The sequence below is a fragment of the Camelus dromedarius genome, chromosome 3, assembly GCF_036321535.1.
Source record: "Camelus dromedarius isolate mCamDro1 chromosome 3, mCamDro1.pat, whole genome shotgun sequence".
In the NCBI taxonomy this organism is placed as follows: domain Eukaryota; kingdom Metazoa; phylum Chordata; class Mammalia; order Artiodactyla; family Camelidae; genus Camelus; species Camelus dromedarius.
Genome location: NC_087438.1, coordinates 33,696,782 through 33,718,890, shown reverse-complemented (window position 1 = coordinate 33,718,890; position 22,109 = coordinate 33,696,782). Strand labels below are relative to the sequence as shown.

The window sequence follows — 22,109 nt, the reverse complement described above, 5'->3', positions numbered from 1 at the left end:
AGTTAGAAATATAAAGAGAGTACTATTTAGTGGCTTCCAAAGAATTTGTATGCCTAATCCCTCAAGAATGTGAATAGTTAATTATAAATATGGTTGGAGATCAGAAGTATGGATGTGATAGAGCTGTTATTAAAAAACGAAGGAAAATTGGTTAAAGAAAAGAATGATTATAAATCAATAAAAAATGTTAAAAAAAAGAAAAGAATGAAGAAATTACTAAAATGTTAATAAATTCTTTAGGTCAGTTACCATGGAGGATGGGGGGTGATGTGGGCAGAAAGCCAGTAGATATTCTGGGAAAAACTGTCAGAAGCCTTATATAGCAAGTAAGCAAGATTCAAAAGGAATTCATAATGTCTGAGCATTGCAACAACTCTAAGGCATGGCATGGTTTCAGAGTTTTACTTGGGGTGATTAACATTATAAACAAACCTTTAGAGATAAATCTGTAATTACATGAAGAAATAATATGGATCAAAATGGCAAATGTTTATTTTTGCTAAGATTTCAAGAGGCATCACTACTATTTAGACTCAAACTTCGTGTGGGGAACAGATATATTTTAGAGTGTTTTTCTATAAACACACCACTTTTTCCACTATTCCAGTTTTTGTACTCTTTTTGTGGTTGTCTCTTTACTTCTCAAGCATATTAAAATAAAGGAAAGAGATGTTAATAAGACTTGTCAGTAATTTTAGGACATTTACCTGATGTGTTTATTTTTCTACCTGAGAGTAGATGTCGTTCCAAGTTTGTGGGTGTGCGTGTTTATGTATGTGTGTGAAAGAAAACTTTTAAAAAAAACTATAACTCATATCTTGCATAGTTTATAAAATACTGTGCTGAACTATTTAAATATGCCCAATGGTTTTGCTAACCAGGTCTTTAATAATGAATGCAGCATGAAATTAGTAGGGACTAATGAGACAAGGAAGATGATAACCTTGGCAAACAGAAATAAATTTTACATATATATTACAGAAAAAGAATGGCATAGCCTTCTTTCATAGTCCTAAATCTCTCCCTGGATATTTTCCCATGGTGCCCAACATCTGGAATTTTTCCTCTCTGTCCTGCCTTTTTTCACATAAGCGGATTTCCAGTGTTCACGCTGTTGTATTCTGTCATTTACCTGATTCCTTTAGGTGTCCCTGACTAGCTCCTTATTTATCTACGCAGCTCTAGGCAGATCTCATCCTGTTCTTCATGTTTGTATCTCCCTCAGTGTATGTTGTAAAAGACTGTCTTTTATGTTCACTCACATATCCAGATTCTGGAGTAGCCTTCCTGATTTCAGTCATTTTCCTGCCACTTAAGGCCACTTCACCTCCTCTCTGGCAGAATTCCTTGAAATAAAATAGAATTAAAAATAATAAGAGACATCTAAGTGGATCACACAAATCTACATATGTGATAAAATTGCATAGAACTAAATACACATGTATATGCAAATCAGCCCATATTTTATAAATGCACACTTTATAAGTGCATATATTTCTAGGGTTGACAGACTGTATCAGTATAACCTTCCTGGCTGTGACATTGTATTATAGCCATACAAGATGTTACCATTGGAGAATAGTAGGTCCACAGAGTCTCTGTGCATTTTTTCTCACAACTGCATATAAGTCTACAATTATTTCAAAATAAAAAGTTTTTTAAGAAGACATGTAAGTAGAAATAATTGAATACTTTGAGTTTCACTTTGCACCTTCTACTGAGTTTGCAATCTTGGATGAGACCACAAATAATCATCTATCACCTTCACTGCCCCACAGTTTTGGGTACAGCAGACTAATGTTATATGCGTTAGGATCCTTTGACTAATTCCATCTATAAATCCCAGATTATTTTTCAGTCATTTATTCACTCTGTCAGTCAATAAATCTTAATCGAACACCTATTATAAACCAGGCACCCTTGTAGGCTCTGGAGTTATAAGCAATGAAATTTTTCCTGGCTTTAATGAAGTTTATTTTCCTGAATGAAAAGTGTTTGTGGTTTACTAAGAGCTGCTGAGTTTGTAGTTTTTGTTTGCTCATATTTGCAGGCTGCTTCATTGGTATCTTCTTATTTTATGCCATGATGCACTTAAGTGGGCTTCAGTTCTTTCTAACAAAATCATTGTTTTCAGGTAAAGAAATCTCAAGATTAAAAATAAGCATCAAAACCCACAGAGATCTCAGGAGGTGAAGGAGCATGGTGAGCTATCTTGGGATGGAGCCAGAGTATTGATGAACCAGGAAAAAGGTTCTATTTGAAAAGGCCTGTGATAAACCAAGTGACTGACCTCATCAAATGGACTGGAGATCTTCAATGGCTAAGCCACAGTTGACAAAAGATGGAATTCACTAAATTCTTAAGAGACTGCAGACTCTGTGTCTAACCTATTTCATCCCTGGATATATCCAACTATGTGTTAAACTTAAAATGGATCATGGGAGATAGGTATCATTCTTTTTTTATTTCAGTAGTGTGCTTGGGGGAATAAAAAGGAAGAAAAATGTCAAAATAGTTTTTCTCTAATTGAGCGAGTTGACTTGTATTTCCATGTTTATAGACATGTATCACTGAATGAGAAACCAGAACTTCAAAAGCTATAGCACGATTCCGGCTGTGACAATGACTCTTTGCTCTTTGATATTCAGATTTTCTCAATTCAGCACTGGAAATGACTGGGGATTTTTTTTTTTTTCTGCAGTTTTGTCAGCCTAAGTTTTGTAGAGCATTTTTCCTGTGATAAGAAAAACTGATGTGTAGAAACACAATGATAACATTACCAACTTTGCAAACATTGGCCCATCCAAAATGTGGGATTTTGCATATGCTAGAAAGATAAGAAATGGCATTCGATGGAATCTCTACGAGCCTCATTCGTTAGACTTTTCTTCCTTAATTACTATTAAGGACCGTAAGTATGAAATTTGAGGTATCTTCTCAACTTTCATATTCTCCGTCTCTCCCTTTCTGACGCAGAAACTGTAGACTAGTTCTTCATGCTGAATATGCCTCATGGCAAGAGAATCTGACCTGACCTGCTCTAAGTGGCACGGCCACGACTTGCGCGTCAAGGCTCTTACCCCTCCACTCCATCGTTTTATTCCAATTTACAAACCTCCTAAGGGGCCTGCTTCCTTTGTTTTCTATACTGGGTTGCATGCTCAGTTTGGATTTTTTTTTTTTTTTTTTACCAAATTCATCAAAAATTTTTTCCCTTTGTCTTAGAAGGACATTGTCCTTATAGATCCAGAATACTGCATAATCATTTAATCTGGTGGAGAAAAGCATATAATTTCAGCGATGGCACTAGAAATTCAGTTTTCAGTCTCACTGGTTTCCTCAGCACCAAACCCTTTCATTTTGCTTGTCTCCTATTCAAAACTTTGGAATTCTCTTTCAACCTTCCTAATGTGATTTGACCAATATTGCAGCTCTCAGGACTGTTTTTTTTTTTTTTTCCTTTGACATATGGATGTGGCACATCCCCACATTTTGTGAAAATGCATCTCGGAAGCTGCTTTGGAAAACAAATATGGTAAGAAATAGCTTTGTTTTGTTTTCAAAAAAGCCGGTCTGTAACCTGTGGTTCTCCTCTTCTGTCCCCAAACTCCTGTCTGCATTACGACTGTGCTTTGAAGGACCAGCTGCTGAAAGTGATAAATCAGCAGCTGAAAATGATGAATGAGAGACTCATTGTGGCTCAAAGTGAAATATAGGTGCTTTTCAACAATGTTAGATTGGTTACTGGACACGGCAAAGGGTGGGGACTGCTGGTCAAATGTATGAATATACATATTATAGTAGCAATTACACTTACTTATTTGAATTCAATTTGAAGGCCTCTTATTACTATAACATTGAGCTATTTTATTTGGAGGAGTACTACTAACAGTAAATCAGAACCCACATTTGTGGAGTGGCAATTATGTGCCAAGCCCAGTGCTAGGCTGGGGAGCATTAGCTATGAAATGCTTAGTTGTGATCTCCAAGCACCACTTATGGCAAATTGTGATCTGCTTTCTAAAGTGTTGCTCTATCTTTAGATACAACAGGCATTCTCAATTTTAAAGCCTATTTGTAATGTTTCTCGTGTGGTTCATGCGAACTCAAATGGAATATTTTTCAGCTTGTTTCTTTCCAAGTGCTGCTTACACACCTGTCATTCAGGGCCCTCTCCACTCTGATTTTGATTTATCTGGTTTGCCAACGTTCCCTGGTTACTAGTCCATGTAATGGTCTGTTCATTTGTACATAAACATTTATACAAGATGGAAAAGTTGGAGTGATTTAAATTTAGTCCGTTATTTTTTTTTTCCAATGCGAATTGTGTGTCACTACACAACTTCAATGAAAGGTTATTCATTGGTTTACTCTCTGCTTTTTTATAGCTTCCAGGCATGTTTAATATCTGTGATTAACTGAATTTTCAGGTTAACATCTGCGTTTAATCACAAGTTATTGCCCATTTCCTAGACTGGTCAGCGTAACATTTCAATCACTCCTTCCTTCTTTCTCCACCCGTGTAGTAAAAGATTCAAAATCATTTATACTTTCTCTCTCTCACAGCCATAGAGCTGCACTTAAGTAATATTTAAGAAAGTTATATTTCTTTTGAAGTGGTCACAGGAAGCATATGCTTAGTGTATATAAACAGAGAGAGAGTTGGGGCACTGATTTGGAAGGCTTGGTTGATTTACAGACCTCTTGTATCTACGTAGAAACATTTGCCTCAGAGAGAAATGAAAGGCTCTTTTGGGCTCCAGTAGCCACAGAGCTCCGGTGTCACAGCACTGAGATTCACAGAGCAAGCCTTCTCTCAGGTTCACGTTGCCCTGTTTTTCTGGTGTGGCTCGACAAACTTCTGAGAGGCCTCTGTTTTAGCTTAAACACTCCTTGTCTCACTTCCCCAATTATTTAATTTTTCAAAGTCATTTGATTGCAGAGAATAAAACCTTAAGCATTAGCGATCCTTCAGGTAAAGGGGAAAAGGCTTAATTCCAGGGTTTTTTTTTCCACTCCCAAACAGGATCATTCAAACTGAATCTTCCATTCTTCTCTGAGTTCTCCTAAACCTGTCATACATGATTCAATTTAAAGAAGAAAAACTTATGAGAACAGAACAACTAAACATGTGGTAATGTCTGGCTACTATATTTCTGGCAAAACTTGACCTAATCCAGGAAGTTGCCTCTCTCCCCAAACTGAGTATTTTTGTTGAGGAGAGTGAGAAAGGACAGGACATAAGCAGCCATGCTGGGGTTTTAATTGAGAACAAGGGCGTGAGCCGTGTTCTCCCATTTTTTTTTTCTTCAGTTGTGGATGATGCTGGACTATGATTAAAACTTATTAAGGGAATCTGAAAAATTCATTCATTTTATCTGATTAAATACATCTCTAAGTTATTCTGACACATTGATGATGAGCATGACCACTGTTGTTTTAAGAAGTTTTTAGGCACAGTGTGTGTAAAGAGAGTGTAATGACTGAAATTAATGTCTCTTACACATAGTCGAATAGAAACCTCATTATCATTCTCAACTCACTTAAAAACAGCAGAAATCACTGTGTATCTACTATGTACAAGATTTTAATTGCCTTAAAGTCAGGAGTGACATCTTGCTCATCGTTTTATCACCAATGTCAAATACATACACTGATGATTGGTAGATACTCCAAGTTCACACAAAAATAAATAGTGTTCAGAGCCTGTTACAAAGAATCTTTATAAACTGCTTCCTTTTTAGGTTCCCAATGTGTGTCATCACGTTTAGTGATGCATTTCCTCCTATCAGTTCAATGTCATCACCTTCAATCCTGCATGGAAATAAAACAAAACAAAAAAGGACCTGGGTTAAAGTCTCTGTGTCACCACTTTTTGTTTTTGTTAATCTCAGCCTCAATCTTTCATGACCTGTGTCCTGAACCAGTTTAAGTAACAGCTCTTTGCCTTTCAAGGTTCAAGTGGCTGTGAATGGTATGCAGAAGGAATGTCAACATCCACCAGGGGTGGGGGCCAGTGTTGTCTCAGGGGACCTTGGAGAGCAAGTGGGGATGAACTTTGCATTGAGGTCATCTGGAAGTCTTGGAGCCCAGGAAGGGTGGGAAATGAGAGCCCGGAGAATTTATCCTGTATTTGGCGAAGGAAGGAATACAACATGGCCTGTCGGTTACATGGATGTGAACAGAAGAGCGCAGTTCTCCAGGGGCAGAATCTAAGCCCTTTTAGTCTATGTCCCAGAAGCAGGAGACATTGTCGGGAAGAAAAGCCCAGATCAGTTCTTTCTGGCTGTGACCATTTAATCACCTGCAACCAAGTGAAGCAGGGTCACATGCAGAGTTGACTTCTGTGTCTATGTGGAAGTGCTCTTTATTCACGCACTCTTTCCCAATGAGTTCAAATACAGCCTCAGAATGTTTTTCAACATGGGACTTGAAGCAGCAACTATCAATGAAGTCAGACTTGGATTTTAGAAATGAATCAATCCCTGCCCTAATAATAGTGTGATTTCAGAGACAGTGGGAGACATCTCTTGGTCCCAGTTTGATTTCCTTCTGACCTTTCTCAGTGAAAAGCTTTTCTAGCTAATCACTGCACGCATATGTGGTATTATCTTTGACAGATGACACAACCATACCTTCTACAATTAGAAAGTACACATTGACACTTATCCATCCTTCCAGCTTTGTTCTTATCTGTTCCCTCTTCATGTATTCTCTGTCATCCGTTATGCTCATGCCTCCTCAAGATACCTAATTTAAAAAGAACTCCTCCCCAGACTATTACTTGCATCATCCACCTGCCTATTTTTCTGTCTCATGAAGGTCTGGTCCAGACCTGCTGCATCCACACATTGACCACCTGTTTTCTTCTTAATCATCAGCACTGCAGCATCATCCCTCTGCACTCTACTGCTGGTGCTACGACTATTTCCCCTTAATTGAGGATGAACAGTGGTCCAGGAATTATGGTAAAAATATCATATGTCACCATTTAATAACTTAGAAAAGAACTCTACAGGATAAGTGCTAGAAATTGGGTAGAAAGATTAATTTATGGATGGACACACAGGTAGTAAGTGGAACAAGGAGGAATTAACTCTGACTTAATTGTAAAACCAATGTCGTTAAATGCCTTGAAAGGCCACCTTTTTGTTCACTTTTCTCCCATTCTTTAAATCCCTCAATCCAACACTAAAAGAATTTTCTGTCATGAGAGATTAATTCTACATCTGCACCATTTTTTGTGGAAGCCACTTGCCACATGTGGTGTTAAGCACTTGAAATGTGACTAATACAACTGAGGAACTACATTTTTAACTTTAATTAGTTAAATTTAAATAGGCACATGAGCTGGTGGCCGCTCTCGCGGACAGCACAGCTTCAATACCTCAGTGTCATTAGATCTTGTCAATAACTTTGTATTTACACTTTGCTTTTCCTTGGTTTCAGTGATCATGGTCTCATGATTGTTCTGTTGTTTCTGCTCTCTTTTTGGGTTCTTTTCTTCCTCCAGTTTCCTATATGTAAGTTGTTCCTGCGTTTCTTTCTCAAGCCTCTTCTTTTCCTATGTTTTATCTCTTGGCATTAATGCTCATTCTTCTGTCTTTCAATATCTTCTTTAGATGAATGACCAAAATCTTAACTTTCAGTCACAATTCCCCTCAGCTTTTTTAGACAACTTTCCAGTTTTGTACTGAACATCCCTACTTGGATGTACCACTGTCTCCAAGTATGTGACAAAAACAGAAGGAATCTTCCTTTTCACACTTGTTCTTGATGTATACCCTGTTTCTGATAATGGTACCACCAGCCTATCAATCCTTTAGATTTAAAACTTTTAATTCCTCGTGGGTGAGGATACTTTTATTTGGCCCTGTATGAAATCATTTACTAAGTTTCATTGATCCTGTCTTACAAATATGCCAGGTTTATTCCCACCTCTTTGCGTTCCCAACTGCAGTTCCATTTCTGAAATTTAAGTCTAAAGTCTCTCAGAATGGTTTGTCTGGAATATTATAATAATTCTCTACATGGCCTCTCTGCAGTTATCCTTCATTTATTCCATTTATCCTCTATACTGCTATTGAATAAATCATTCTGAAATCTTGCTCTGAACATTAATTTTCATGCTTGCAAAACGTCGAGGGCTTCTGATTCATTCCAGTTAAATGTCAGGCACTTCAGTTTGGGTTTTGGCTTCATGAGTCTCTCAATGCTTACATCCATTTCCTCTTTTCCCATGAAAACTTTCTAGTCCTTTTGGTTAGAAAAAAAAAATCCCTTCTTTCTTAATTTCTCACAGCAATATGGCTTTCTGTCTTGCTATATTTTTATTTACATGCACGTCATGTGACCTCCATGAGCTCAAGTGTAGAACATTGTTTTATTTGTATTTGTAACCCCACAATACCTAGAATGATGACTTACAAATCACAGAATTTATATAACTTTAATTCAGTTCTTAGCTATTTTAAATTTAATTTGTAGTACTTCTTTCATACCAAACAGTCTCCAAGTCTTTGTGAACACAAGGGAAAAAAGGACATGCTTCTCTGTTATAAGGATTTCAAAATCGAGTAGGAAAGACATTCTGAAAATTAGTTTAAAGTGTCATGTGTGTAGTGTTAGAATTATGTTCCAGGTACAGTCTGGCACAAAGGAAGGAGTAATCAAATTTGAGTGGGTGATTTAAGGAGAATTTGGCAGAGCAAGATATCTTGAGAGATCTAGATGTTAAAGAGCTTGAAGAAGGAGTTTGCTCAGAAGTCAGAAGGTGGTAGAGCACCCAAGGAGCATGAAGAGCTTGGGCAGTGGCCTAGAGGTGTGAATGGCATGGTGCTGGATAACTACAAGTATTTCCGCGTGTCTAGAACACGAGGGGATTAGTACATAAAGAAGTTAGGGGAGTGCAAAAGAAAAATGTATCCATGAAGCCTTAAATTCAAGCATACATGGAGGACCTTCCTTATAGCAGAGAAGCATGTCCTATGTCATCCTGAGAAGTTTCAGCTTTCTACTGGAGGGAAGCCACTAAGAGTTTTAAGTAGGGGAGTAACTTTTTTAGATTTGCTTTTCAGAAATTTCTCTTTGGTAGGAGAATAGAAGGATTCAATATCAGAGGCAGCAGCGTGGTTCAAAAAGTTGTTGCAATATTGTAGGCAAGAGAGATGAAGCCATAAATTAAGGTAGTGGCAGAGAGGATGATGAGAAAGACTCCAAAAAAATGATTGGTGAATGGATGGTAATGGAATTAATGAAGGAAAGGTATTCTAAAGAGGAAATGCTTTGGCAAGAAAGGGTATGAATTCATTTGTTCCTTGAAGTTTTGGACTTGCTGAATTTAGGGGGTTTCTAGACCATCCAGACTAAAGTGTCCATGAGGCAGCTGAATCCAGAAATATGGGTGTCAAGAGAGCTGTTTGAGATGGAGATATAATTTGAGGTTCATCAGCTTTTAAGTGAAAATATAAATATTTTTCCAAAGTCTGCTTTGGGACAGGATGCAAGGACAAGCAGGCCTAACGTCTTTTCAGTGATTTGCCATTTTGTCCCCCTAGGCTTTGAAGGAAAAGATTTATGCTTAAAGGAAACTAATTTCATCTCTCCTGCTTTAGGATATATAGGAAAGGAAGTTTTGAAGGAAGACAGTTATTGTAATATTTACTAGAATAACCATAATAACTGCTAATCTTTTCTAGTTACGAGTTGGAAGTTGAGGACAGTCGTGTGAATGTATATCTGAAGAATAGTGTATTTAAAAATAGTGATAACTTGGGGACATTTTTGATGAAAACAGAATAAGATCCTATGACACCTCACTCCCACCTCCAGTTCTGTTGTGTGGAAGTCATGTAGCCCCAAACTCTTCTCGTTTCATTTTTATGAAATCAAGTCTTTTCAGAGACAGAAATAAAGAATGAAGATGGGTACAGCCTTTCCAGCAGTGATTTACTGAGTTCCTACTCTGTTCCCAATATGGGTGTTGAGATTTACTCATTCTCATAAATACTTCTCAAAATTCCTTAGGCTGAGAAAACATTTTGCATCATTTCCCACCAGTTGTGCATTTTTTATCCTTCTGCCCCCAGTGTGGTACTAACTATTCATTCTTATAAGCATACTTAACATTTAGTACTTTCTCTTTCAGGGCCAAGTTCAAGTTGCTTGATTTTATACTTATTTTACTTCAGTCCATAATTACGGCACATAGCACCACTATATCTTATGACGTTATTTGACTTCTCCTGCTAACAAACGTTATCCTCTAAGTGGTTTGCTTACTCTCCCAAATCTGTTTATCTTTTCCTTGTCTTTTTTTAGACTGAATCTGGTGTGACATCTAGTAATTTGTTGAGAGGCAACATCCTCGATGATGTATGAATTACAGTCTCAATCTGGATTCCCGGGAAAAGGAAGCGGAATGTTTTTTGAGAAGGGCCCTTGGCCCTGAAACCCCTCCCCTTGGCTAGTCCCAGAGGCTGGGACTGCTGGCCTCGGGGCCACAGAGGGACACCCATCTGTTTTCTCAGGCTCTGCTCTTGGAGGAGATGTGAAGGAAGCTCTGCGAAATCTCCAGGGACTGGCGAGGATTTTTGAGACATGTTTATAGTTTAGCTCTGTGAAGAATCACCCATGACTATTAAGATGAGACATTTTAGTCTATTTAAATATTCTTAGAGAATATTTTATTACTTCAGTAGTTAATTTAAAAAAAAAAAACCCTAATACAACATTCTTTTCCTTTTCTATGTTCATTCTACAATTAATATATGAATTTTATGGAGACACATTCAAAATAGTAAGGGCTGGGAATCACTTAGAAACACATATTTACATATATTCATATGTATCATTTTAATCTGTAATGACTTGAAAATGGAATTTTAATATTAATGGCCATCATTATATTAATAAGTACTCAGTTTGTTGTATAACTTATAAACTTCTCTGTAATATTCCTTTATGATCGACTATTAAAAATAATGTATTTCTGCATTAAATTCTTGAAAATATTTTTAAAATAGTTACATTAATTTAATTTTTGTTTTATATTGTCCTGTACCACATCATAATCATATTTCTCACGTTTCCTGATTTACTCTTATCAGTTTTGGAATCCATTACCTCACCGGATGGAGCTCAAATTAAGTTACTCTGCTATCTTGTGGTTGCAACTTGAAATAGCAAAAGCTGTATTCAAGAGTTAGACCTCAAGTTTAGCTATTGAGATAGGAAAAAAAAAAATCAGATTGCTGAGAGTGGGCTAAGTCCCCTGAGAGGACCCTTGATCTTAATCAAAATTTCAAGAGTTATCAAATCACTTTCCCTTAATGTCCAAGCAGACTCTGGGAAAGAAGTCAGTCGCACTGCAAAGCCACTAAAAATGGATCCAGGGACACATAGCAGCCCAGCAGTCATAGCTTAAATAATCCCTCAGTGGTGCTAAAGAATTAAAGCTCCTGCTGCTTTTCTCCCAGAAACTCAGGCTCTGAGGACTCAAACCAAATGCTTTTCTAATAGAGAAATTAACTTGCCTGCCAAATTTCCTTTTCCTTTTCACACTCAAGCCGGGGGTAGAGGCAACCTCTGTAGGTGCAGGCCTCCTGGGATGGAAGAACTCCAGCCTTGTGGATCTCTCCTAGTACAGCTTGCTTTGTTTTGGGTCCCAGTGATTCTGGGCAGGAAGAGAGAGGTGGGAATAGAAAAAGTACGACTTTCAGTGTTTCCAGAGGTCTGTAGTTCTACTGGTTCCCTTACCCCCATTCCTAAGCACTGTGAGTTCATTCCTGGGTTGAGAAAATGCAAGGGCTTGTCTGCACACTGTTGCTTTCGTCCCCCATGACAGGGGGCCTTGCAAAAGCACCAGAGGCCACTTCGGGCCACTTAAGGCAGCTTACTTCTCATCTTATGAAGAAAGGACTGGCTTCTGTTTATACTATTCATTTCCCTCTTAATCCAAATATCTGAAAACTATCTTTAAGAAGTCTCATTTTATAGAATTCTAAAGGATGTCCCAATAGTTAAGAAATAACTTTTAATTACAGTGTTAGCTGCAGAGTGGGTACTGGAACCAAGTCTTTCTGAGTTGAATTGAATCTCTTCACTTCCTTAGATAAGTTGTGTTTGATCTATGTTGTTTATGCCTCAGCTTTAATTATTAAACCTTTATTCACTAAATCTCACTGTAGTGTAATCAGCGAATAGACACACATCTGCTCGGTCCTAACACCACCTTTGAAAAAACATCTTGTCCTTTATAAAGCCCTCTATTTCCTCTGGCAGATGCTGAAAGTATTAATGGTGTCTAAGAGGCTTCTGTCTCTTAACGAGTAGCAGGTGTGGTCAGAATGCTTTATTATTTATCACTTCCTCACCCAGGATGTTGTTCTCTGCTTGTCAGACATTTATGCGTTTCTCTATCAATGGCCTCTTTATTTCATATACAGTATCTCTGTGATTGAAATGAACGTTACACTTTATGCTCAACCTTGACATTTGCCACTGCAGAGACTACCTTCACCTACTGTGGACAGTGGTGGGGGTCAGCTGGAGCAACTCTACTGATGTTTCCCAGATTTGGGGATTATTTGAAGTAACGGGATGAGGTAGTGGGTGGAAGGGAGGGGCATGGAGGCTTCCTTCCTCCTGTGAGATGACTATTTTTTGATACAGTTTTCATTTCTGATTTTGGAAACCACAGTCTGATTGCTCCAGATGGATTGGAGCTGGTCCATTTTAGATTGCTGTGTTTGATGTTCTGCTATGAGATTAATGAGAAAAACACCTTTTTGGATCCATGATAGTTTTTCTTCTTAAGGCTAAATCCAAATAACAGTAGGTACTAGAATTCATTAAATTGATATAGGATGAATTCTTTGATTGAGAATAAAGAGATTTTAAATTTTGCTATTGACTTTCCTGGAATTAACTTCTCTCTTACCCTCAGAGCTTCTTCAACTTATGTTTGATTTATTTAGGTTTTCTCAGACCTCTGCTTGTCTGTTGGGATTTATGGCCACGTTTGCAGTTCCTGCTTTAATTTTTAAAAACATCTGGGTGCAGGATTTGAATGATGGCCATCTTACTGTCTGAAGGAAAGGTGACAGTCTGGTGGTGACCGTCTTCTTAGACTTAGTTGGTTTATTGGTTCTTAACAGTGTCTCATTTCATTTGTCTTCCTTCTTATAGGACACTTGTCCATGAAAAGCCAAGTAGACCCAAGTAAGTAGGTGTTAGGTCTTGGATTTTCACTTCAGAAACCATCTGTAAGTTGAGAGATATTTAAAAAGTGAATTGAACCAGAGGACAAAAGATTAAAAGGTTAAAGATGAAAGGCTTCAGCATATTTTAAGCAGAGTTGTCAAGCTTTATAAGAAATTACTCCCATATAATGCCTATATGTATATATAGTTTTTTTTATTGACGTATAATCAGTTTAAAATGTTGCATCAATTTCTGGTGTACAGCATAATGTTCCAGTCATACACATACACACATATATTCCTTTTCATATTCTTCCTCATTATAGGTTACTGCAAGATATTGAATATAGTTCCCTGTGCTATACACTAGAAACTTGTTGTTTATCTATTTTATAATATATATATATATAATTATGATTTAAATGCTTATATGAATCTATCTAGATATTTTTAAACAGCTAAAATCATTTTAAGCTTTAGGAAGTCTCATTTGCATGCTCTCTGGCTTTCCAGAATCCTTGGGAATGAAGTTCAGGGCTTGTTCACTATGTGTTTCTGGGGTTGGTCCACTAAACATCCTCTCCTGGAGGTAAGCCAAGTTTTTATAGCCAAGATGGTTTTATGTGAAGGAAGTGGGAATTCAGCTGTAGTTCTCATTTCATGAATACTTCAAGAGAGCTTTCTAATAGCTAAGAGTTGATAGAATTGGTCTCCTGTACTTTGTTCTGACCACTTTAGTTCAACTTTATAATTATTACGTACATATCTAACTTGTATTTAAGAAGGAAGATGTCTGTAGCAACTATTTGATGTGTAGGTGGTCATAAGCCTCCTTAAGCCTTCCTTTCCTAAAAGCAGGAAGACACCATTTGCCAAATATAAACAGAAGTGAGAACCAAGGGTGGGGGGTTGCTTTTGTAAGTAGGAACCCACAATTTCAAACATTGCAAATTTAGCATCGCACAGCCAGAGTGAAAATAATTTGATAAATACTGTTTTACATTATTTGAAGAAATGTTTATCCCCTCAGTCTAGTTCAATACCTATTTCTTGTTTTCTGGTTTCTCTTTCAGTAAGAATCTACAAAACACTTTAAACCTTGAAGTGTTCAGCATTTTTCCTTAATCTGAAGAGACTCCTGTTTAAAAGTTTCAGATATTTAACACATAGTACACCAATATTTATGGCCTTCATTCTTAACCAAAAGAATATAGTCCAGGATTTATCTGCCACCAAAGGCACAGAAAGAAACTGGTTCAGTCTGTTTGAAACAGAGTAGAAATATTTTAATCTAAAGTGGACAAGACCTACTCACTGAATTCGGGAGTTTTGATATATATTTTTTCCTTACTTAGATTAGATGAAAGAAGTTATATGTTGAGATCAAATTTAGGAGTTTTATGAGATGAGAGAAACTTGTTCAATGACACCCACTTCCCAAAGAGAACAGTAAGATAGCAAAGGTAATTTGGTACAAAGGTGCTAATAGCTAAAGAAATGTATACTCCGATCAGGTGAGAGCAGTTGTTGTTCTTTATATTAACAGTGCTTGCTTCACCAGTGGTTGTTCTCACTTTGAGGTACCCTGCTTAGGTCTGGTAGATTATCTCTTTGAAATTGGCTCAATAAATGTCGGGCTTTTCCTAGAGGGTAAGACTTTAGGACAGCAGCACACCCAGAAGACCTGGAGCCTTGGAGACAAGGAGTCTCCAGTGACGTCTCAATGGCTCCTATCATGTGCATTTCTCCAGGTTTGACCTCCTCCTATCACTTCCCACATTTGTAGAAGACAGACAAGTTAACTAACAAGAATGCACGCAACTAGGCGATGTCTTGTAAAATATTAATTCTGGAGAACAAAAGTTTACCAATGAATGAAAATATGAGTATTTAGGAAATATTTCTTGATAAAATGGAAACAAGAACTATACAGTAGGAATCAAGAGATCCAGATCTGTCACTAACGTCTCCCTTGCTTTTTGGTTCTCACTTCCCTTATATAATAAAACATCTCAGTCATGTGATATTCTTGAGTACCACATTAGTAGAAATCTCAGTGGTAGAAATCAGAATATAGGTTTTCCAAACACAAAGTATATCCTGTGCCTGTGAATTAGAGAGGATGTGAGATATTTCCCACAGCCTTTGTATTTATTTTGAGAGGCACAAATCATAGCTATTTACTCCTAGAGGAGCCACCAAAAGCAGATATTTTGAGCAGAATATCAGCCCTGGGAAAAATTAGATGCTAGACAAAGTGTATTTTTATAAAACTCGTGCTTTCGCCATTTGCTCTCTCTCTGCTGGTAAGTAACCAGCAACTGACTGTCTTCTTCTTCAACTTCTTTTCAGCCAAGGGTCAACTGACCCTCACTTAAGTGTTACCTGCAGAGGGGTTTTTACCCTGCCTGAGGGTAACTGCCTTTGAGTAAGGAACTCCTGAATGTCAAAAAGTTCTGGCATTAAAATGAAAGGAGTGAATTTAGAATGCTGGCAATTCAGTGCTTTCAAAGAGAAAGGATGATACTTCCTGAAGTGTTCTTCAAATCAGGGCATATGTGTGGACACATATTTTATCTAGACTCTTGTCATCCTATGTGAGTTGTGAACTCTCTTCCCTCTTTGCCTCCAGGCTGCCCCAAGCACTGTCAGGATTACAGAGGCTGGGTGTATAGAGTTTAGATTTCTACTGGGAAGAAGAAGGTTCTTTCCTCAGAGGAAGGGCCCTGAAGAACGCTTGAGAGAGATGTTGTATCTACTTTTACTTTTTATTCCAAAGTGTTAGGGCAATTGAGAATTTAGGGGAATTCTGTGTCTCCCCTGAGGTGAGCAAGAATCCATGGGTTTATGAATGGATATACCCTTTGTAAGTCTAGGCATGACCACTCTCCACATGTTGTTTCAAAGTATCCAATAGGCATCCTGTTGTTTTAGAGACCTTTATCGAAATGGTGCTTTCCGGATTTGATACCATCTGCTTATATTTCATTTTATTCAATTGCTGTTCTTAGTGGAAGGAGGTGATGGCAGAATTCAGGGGAAAGAAAGCCTCGTGGAATTTGACAGTAGCGAGAAGCAGTGGTGCGTTATTTTAGTCATTGTATGTATCCCAGCTTGGTGTCTCAATGTTAACAGTAGCTCCAGTGCTAAGGCATGCAAACAGGTGTTGAAGATACAACCTCAGGGGTTCCTTCAGGCTGTGAAGACTGTTACACCTTCTGTACTGTGTTACTGATCAGTTCCTCCCTCCAGCGGCTAATTTATGCAGCACACACAATCTTTTGCTTATTGGTCAAGAAGGGCAGAATACACACAACTTCTAAGGCAACCTTTCAACTTACAGTGCTAGTCTCTGGATTTAACTCATTTCGGAAGTCATAAAATGGCAATTTAGGGGGTTATAACATAGGAATAGCATAGGGGTAAAACTATGTTCACATTGTATGAATAATTGGAGATTCAGTCACACATTTGGAATATGCAAGAATGAAAGCTCACTTGAAAAATTGGGCTTATTTTTGAAAATATGAGAACATTTATTTTGGGATGGTATGTAGTGTTGCATGTATTTGGAGAAAGGAACCATGTTTTGCTGAGCTGACAACTCTGCTCTGATGTTTCAGTGTTTTTACTATAAAAAGATTAAACCATATTTAGATTAGTTTTTTAAATAATTTGAAAACTTTTATCAGGTATACTTTTTTTTTTAACAACTAAACTTACTCAAAAACCAGATCGTGTTGCCTAAGACTTAGTGTGTGCAGTTAGTATAATTTTTGCTCTCTTTTTAATAAGAACATGTAGTCCTATTAGTTTCTTAATTAACTTATATGCATGTTTTTACCTTATTCTTATCAGTTAAAATAAGGAAAGATATATATTCCCAATAATAATATAAAAATAGATCGGAAAGCTCCATCCTTCTTGTCTGTATAAGTAAAGTAAGAAAGTTCTCTTCAGTTCCCACAGATCTGAGAATTTATGTTAAAAGAGTGAGGGGTGGGGCAGGGGTAAGGTAGCAGTTGTTTCCCACTCCTCACACAAAATAGAATCTGCACATTGTCAACAGGCTGGAAATGACCAGAAGATAGTGATTAAGATAGATGGCTTTATCTGCACAATCTTATCTTTTCCAAGCCTAAGCAAGCTTTTAAAAATGGAAGTCTTTATTTAAGCTTAGCTCACTGCCATGATCTAAGAGCAGAGGCCTCCAAACCAGTAACCAACAACTGGGGTCTCTGAAGTGGATAACTTCTTACAGTAATGTCATTTTCTGTCTCTTGCATCTGCCAAGAAGTCTTTAGAGAAAACTTAACAAATATTCACTATGGAACAGTTCCAGAAAATGTAACTTTCTTTTTAAAAGAGATGTGACTATAATGAGCATCTCTTTCTGTCTCTGTCACTCTGTCTCTGTTTCTCTTTGTTTCTCTCTCTGCATTTCATTGGTTTTACTAGAATTAGATGATACAGTAAAGTGAGCTCCATAGCATGGAGGTTTGATAATTGCTTTTTATAAAATGAGTTTGCTAATAATGTATGTTTCTATTCATGAAATTTCAGGTTATGTTCTCATATGAACTTTGTGAACTTCTGTCATTTGAAGATGAATTGTACTTGTTCTTTCTGGAAGTTTTTCAGTCGCCTTTGACCAGTCAGAAGTAGTATTTTGACCTGATCCAGCATTAGGTTGTTTTTTCAGCAAGAGACCAATTGTAACTCTGTACCCAATTGCCAAAAAAAAAAAAGAGAGAGAAATTAATCCTCTTTGTTTTGATTAAAAGAACTTGAAGATCATAATGACTATGACTAGTTTTAAATTTAGAGGTATTTCCCATTCACATATGACTGAGAATAATACAAAACAAGAGGGGATGGGATATTTTAGCACAAGACTGGAAACCAGGAGGTCCACTCTATTAGAATAAATGACTAATCAATGATGATGAGTCCAGCTAGGATTTCAGTTGTTCTCATCAATTAAATTAAAAAAGTGAATTGTAGGAGCACAAAGTAACTTTCCTATTATAAAATTACATGACTTACTGAAAAATGTAAATGGCATGTTTGCATTTTATGTTGCTATGAATATTAAATAAGATGGTTTACACAGAGTACCTAACATGGTGCCTGGCACTTAGGAAGGATCAACAAATAGCAGTGATGACTGTGATGATTTTTTGAATTAAATTTTCTGCAGCAGCCAGTCCTCATTTAAAACATGTTATTTCAACAGCAGCCACAAGATGGGAGTATTGCCTTTACAGTTAAGTTTTTCTTTTTTCTTTTTCTTTCTTTTTTTTTTTTTTTTTTTTCTTTTTCTTCTTTCTTTCCTAATTACACTGCTGAAGGAATTGGGTATTTTGCTTTACCTACCTCCTTGCAGAACAAATAAGAAGTGATCATTTTCACCCGAAACCAGAGCAGTTTTACCACATATTGGTGTAACACATACTAGTTTTAATGCCGCTAAATGTTACACATTTGGGGAAATTCATAGTCTATGTTTTCTTCTGAAAAATTCAGAATCCATTTTGATCCCCTTCTGTGTGGACATGATGCTTCTCTAGGTAATGGATTCCTCTTTAGTCTCCATATTTATGAGGATAAAAGTGAGAAAGAAATTATAGTTTAAAATTTGCACTTTGGCTGGTGAGCTACTGGGCATAACTTGAATAGTATATGACCCAATCTAAGACTTGGGTTGACTTTTCAAATAACTACCATGTGTGTGTGTGTGTGTGTGTGTGTGTGTGTGTGTGTGTGTGTGAATTGAAGGTTAACTAGCTAGAAAATACAATCTTAAAGACTTGTGAAAGAGGAACTCTACTTAAAAGATTAAAGCTATTTAAAATCTATAAATGATCATCGAATGGGGGAAAGTGTGCCTTCATATCATTGTGCATAATGGAATATTGGACTTACTCTGTTCAAGGAGGATTAACATGAGAGTGTTCGATTTTACTAAGAAGGAAAGAAACACACAGTCTTTGCTGAGTTATTTAAATAGACTCCTTATCTGTGGTCGATTCCTTTGCATTTGAAGGACCCACTTTGGTTCAGAGGGAAACCATCACCAGTGAACTATGTGGAAGCCACGTGCATATATAGCATTATTGGAAAGCAAATGTCCACGCTGGTGAAAAATGAGTTCAGCTTTTGTTTCCTGTGAAGGCTATTTGTATACATTGATCTGTGTGGTACTAAAATAATGCACATGTTTCACAATTAAGTTTATTTATAGACAACATTAAAGAAAATGGTTTTCATTAACATAGGGGTATGTAAAATAGGGATATGTAAATGTCTGGATTGACATTTTCCCCTATTGAGAACCTAGGAACTCCATGTTGGTAGCTTTTCTCATATGTGTAAAATTCCACTGAATCTATATACAACTGAAGAAAAAAATACACCTTTGTTGAAGTATTGGGTATATAGGTGAAAATATTGTATATTTTATCTATAGCTCCACATTGTTCTCTTTTAATGGAGATGTATTATTCATATTCATTATTCTAAATTGGAAGACAGATTAATTTTGGAGAAGAAAAAATTGCTTTAACATGCTGATGAAGGCATATTGATGCTGCAAAAACATCTAATAAACAGAAGCCTCAACTAAATACAATTGGGAAGCCAGAAAGGGAAACTTTCATGCCCTTTGATGATAGCAGAGCCCAGCAGGGAGAAGAAAGAATCCTCTCCTTTCCTGGCAAGGACTCAGCCAATGAAAAGCCATGGACTCTGTGTTTGCTGTAGCCCTCCCAACTTCCTTTTCCCAAAGCATTCTCCTTCCCTTGCTCTGCAGAGACTTGCACGTGGCTCACTATGTTTGCAGACCTCAAATTGCAGTTCTCTGCTGACCCCAAATAAACCCATCTTTGTTGGAGAAATGCCTGGCGGTCTGTTTGCTTCAGGTCAACAGTGCAATCACCTATATTACACAATGTAGCAACGAATTTTTATTTGAAGAAATTCTATATCTTAAAATGCCTAAGAACCACTAGTCTATTCTGGACCTTCCTTTTTCCTCCTAGTAGAAATAAGGCAAAGATCCAAAGAGGTTAAGTGATGGACTCAGGTCACACCAGATAAATGGTAGAACTCCAACTGGAGCTCAGATCCCGGCCCTCAGGCTGTGGTTCTGTGCTTCCGCAGCCGTGCCTCGCACTGCCCCCAGTGGAATTCGGCTAGCACCTCTGTGTGTTTCAAGCATGGATCTCCCACTTCTTCAAGGGATTCTTCAGCCTGCAGAAGAATACCTTGTTTTCTTTCATGCCATTATGAGAAAATAGGGACTTCCTCATTCTTTTATCCTAAGTAATGAATGGCTTTAAGCAAGTTCAGTTAGCTAATGGTTGTTACAGAGAAAGGTTCAAGATAATCTGATTCAAAACCCAGATTGCTGTTTTCAGTTTTTGTCACCCAATATTTGATAGCTTGAGATCATCAAATTCTATTCAGCAGATCAAATATCATATAGTGTGTTTTGCAAACCAGAACTAGAGTGCAGTGGGGAGTGACATTGCTCACCTTAAGACTTGCTCAACTTGCTGCTGTGTTATGCCCATGCTCCGTGGCATAGAATTCCTGGATGTTGATTGCATATTTGTCAAGGTGTTGGAGTAGGCCCAGAACTGTTCTGAGGAATTCTTTGCTCTGCCAATAGGGGTTTCTTGCCCCACCCCGATGTGTAGATGGGGTAGCCACCTATTCAGCAACAAGTCTTGGTTAGGCTATTTAATTGCTATAGGAAACCTGTTCAGCTGATTGTCAAAGAGTTTGGATTTGCCCTTAATCAGCAGCACACAATATCTGCACTGTAAGTTCTAGCCAAAGAATACAATTTTGAAATCTTTGCTATTCAATTCCTATCAAACTTTTGGTTTTGAGAAATTATAATCAAGGGGGATTGACTGAAAGCTAGCAAATCCTCAAGTGCTATAGATGGTTTTAAAAAAAATGTGTCTCAATCTGTAAGAATGTTCCAAATTTTTACCATGTAGTTTTAGCCTCTTCTAAAAAGGTTTTTAATCAGTTACATTGCGTGTATGCTGTTAACTAGCAATGGAGGAAGCAGCTATGCAAAGGAAATCCACTTAAAGTTCTTACAGGGTCATCACTGAGAAAAGGGTCCATTGCATCTCAGAGTTCGCTTTTAATGAGAACTCACAAGAGAAGTTTCTCTCAGATCTTAGTAATAAGAAAATCATCTGTTCATGTGTTTTGTTTTGTTTTTGCTTTTGTTTTTAATTATAGATACCAAGAGTCTTTTCACTGGTTTTATTTCATTCTTTGCTTTTATTTCTAGGAAATGCTGAGTCAAATTTGCAGCCTGTTTTTCTAGCCCGTGTGAAATGCATTTTTAAAAAATGTACTAACCAAACTTTTTCTCCTTCTATGTTTTCCTTCTATGTAATCTCATTTGTGTTTTAAGAAGCTATGAATTTTTTCCCCAGAATAATAAATACCTATAAAAGGAAAATCAAGAACAGGACACTTTTAGGTCATATTTAGGGTAATGAGTTTTAGAAGTGGCTGTAAGAATCAGCACCTGTGTTTATCTGGGTCTCTGCTCTCTTGTCCTGGTTGGTCTTCACCCAGACACACTGCCTCTTCGTTTTCCCATACTTCTAACTCTGCTTCTACTGGCATTGGCACTGCAGTTAGAGAGAGAACTGCCTCTGTCGCCTCGTGGTTGGTTAGAACAGATGTTAGCTGGTCCCCGAGGCATCATGTTGAAGGTATATTGGCTGAAGGGAAAAATGGTTAAATTGATTCCTTGAAAGAAGGGAAGAGGTAAAGAAGGGGAGTGAGGAGAAAAGAAACTGAGGAGGGAGAGGATTTGGAAACATGGGAGACTGGACACGACCTGGGGGACGAGATAAGAAGGAAACTGATGAG

General features: G+C 37.4%; 1 long non-coding RNA gene across 2 annotated transcripts in view; it reads left to right on the top strand.

Moving 5' to 3' along the window:
- LOC116150587 (uncharacterized) overlaps positions 1-22,109 on the top strand; it is a 132,145-nt gene that overhangs the window by 96,923 nt on the left and 13,113 nt on the right. The window contains exon 3 of one of the 2 annotated variants that reach the window (XR_010378267.1): positions 2,135-3,122. The exons of the other annotated variant lie outside the window; for it this stretch is intronic. This is a non-coding gene — a long non-coding RNA (uncharacterized LOC116150587). Of the gene's footprint in view, positions 1-2,134; positions 3,123-22,109 lie in introns of those variants that run through there. 2 annotated transcript variants of the gene reach the window in all.